The sequence below is a fragment of the Galeopterus variegatus genome, unplaced genomic scaffold, assembly GCF_000696425.1.
Source record: "Galeopterus variegatus unplaced genomic scaffold, G_variegatus-3.0.2 Scaffold2215, whole genome shotgun sequence".
Classification (NCBI taxonomy): Eukaryota; Metazoa; Chordata; class Mammalia; order Dermoptera; family Cynocephalidae; genus Galeopterus; species Galeopterus variegatus.
Genome location: NW_007728326.1, coordinates 240736 through 243041, shown reverse-complemented (window position 1 = coordinate 243041; position 2306 = coordinate 240736). Strand labels below are relative to the sequence as shown.

Genomic DNA, 2306 nt, shown 5'->3' with positions numbered 1-2306 from the left:
TTGAAATTGCAGTTTTCTTTTTCATGATTGTAAATATTCCATTTAAAAAAAGTATTACCTGATTTATTGGTGCATTTTTTTCCAAGCAATTTTTTCACAGTACAGTAGAGGTCATCAGTACAGAGACACTCTTTAAATTGGACGTTGCTTTGCACTAAAGACTGGATACGCAGGTTACAGTGTGACGAATTCCTCATCTTGCAGGGGTCACCTGGATTTTACAATCAAATATATGACACTCCAGAGACTACTCTGAATATAAGTTTTGAGCCCCCCTCCCCAAAGTGCTTTTAATATATTAATCTGAGTGTATAATCATTAGGATAGTAAGATTATCAGGTTGCTGCAGGATGTCTGTATAAATGACTTTTTAAGCAAAACACCTATTTTACTGCATTTTTTTCCAATAGAGCATTTTCTAAAATAGATTAAAACTTTCTGCATTTTAAAGTAACTTTGTCCCCACTCAGATGCACTCAGAATGCAATTTTTGCTCTTCAGTAATAATTAAGGCCGACCTTAGATGAGGTAACCAGAATGCCCTCTAATCCTAGCTATTTTATCTGCTTACTTGTTTTATTAGCTATCTTGTGTTAATATGCTATTTAATTTTATATGTCAATAATGAGAGATGTGCAGGTGACTCTAAATTTATCATGAGAAATAAGGTGGTCCTGGCATTTAGAAAATACTCAATAAATATTATTGAATCAATGGATGAGTCTTCCTTAATTACCAATATTTGTTTTTTGCTTTCACTTAAAAAGCCTATTCCTCTTCCTGAAAATTTTCTTTCATTCATTATTTTAAAGAGAACTACTTGAGTTTGTTTCATTTTCACATTTGAGAGTATTTCTATTTCAGCTTCATGCATGGACTAATTATGCAAATATTATTGCAATTTACTGCAAATGACTTGCTATTTGTGCACTGAAATACATAAATAAATTATAACTCATAACACACTATATGTGATATTTTTAACAGCACGTTTTAAATTGCCTTATAAAATGCAGCAAAGAGTTTCATTATCAAAACATATAACAGATTTTTTTTGTCATTTTCTGCCCTAATCTTAAAATTACGGCATTACTTTGAGCAAAATATGCCTTTGAAATTCTTTTTCCTGAACAGTAATATGAATGTTAGATTAGTTGCTATAACTTTTCTTGTGACGTGACTATTCCATATACTTCCTAAAGGGCAGACAGAGAAAAGAAGGAACTCTGCTTTCCTCCATATCCTGCGTAATCCATTGAGGTCATGGGTATAGGCAGGAGTTCTACTGGGGGAGATCAGTGCTAGAACTATTGGTTTCTGCCTCTTAACCCAACACACTCCACCTCAAACCTTTTGGGAGGTAAAGGTAACACACGAAGACAGGACAGAGTCATGAACAATAGAGAATTTACTCTTTGTGAAAAAGATGAAGAAAAAGAGTGAGTCATGGAAGAAGACACTTTTATTTTTGCTTTTGGATTTCTCTTACTGAATATTCCAGAAGGTTTATCAGATTTTTAGACTATTATAATATTCATAATATAAAATGATAAAACTTGTCATTATGTTAGAATACTATTTTTTGACAGTTTTTTCATAATAGTAGTAGGGCGGTGTTCCAATATTTAATCAGTAAATTATATGTACATTTAATGAATGGAGTCTTGTTATAATTTTCTCCTTCAATATTTATTCAGCTTCTTGAATATTCAGGACATATATATTTTTTTCTTTTTAAGCAAGTACTAGTTACTCTCCAATCTTCCTATACTCTACCTCTTGAAAAACCCCTCAAATGTTTGAATTGTAGGACAATTTAAAAATAAAACTATGTTTTACTTGTTCTTGACACAGTTGAAATGAAAAATAGTATATATGTTGCAAGAATATAAAATGTATATTATAGATGTACAAACTAATTATTATCGCAAATGTTATGTATTATTTTATCATTGACATATTAACATACAAGTAAAATAACGTTTTATTTGAAAAATTGTAACCATGGTTCTGAGAAGCATGCATACAACTGTAGCATTATACATGGTCAGATAAGAAAGAAATTAATCTGAACTCTTGAATAAAGCTGGCTTTGGTGTCAATACATCAGTTCCCTTTAGTAATTAAGAATATCATTTTGTAACTAAATTCACTAATAAGCAATTGAAGGTGAAGCAATTGAATATCAAGATTAAGTTATTCAGAGCAAAACTAACTTAGTTCCTAGGATAGTGAAAGAAAATATCAAATCTAATTTTTATTTTAGTAGAAAGAAATAATTTGAGTGTATTTTCAGCAACTTCTTT

The 2306-nt window shown here is 30.6% G+C and overlaps 1 protein-coding gene across 1 annotated transcript in view; it reads right to left on the bottom strand.

The window, feature by feature from the left end:
- The window catches only part of GFRAL (GDNF family receptor alpha like), a 78494-nt gene that overhangs the window by 70439 nt on the left and 5749 nt on the right, over positions 1-2306 (bottom strand). The gene's annotated exons all lie outside the window — the stretch shown is intronic.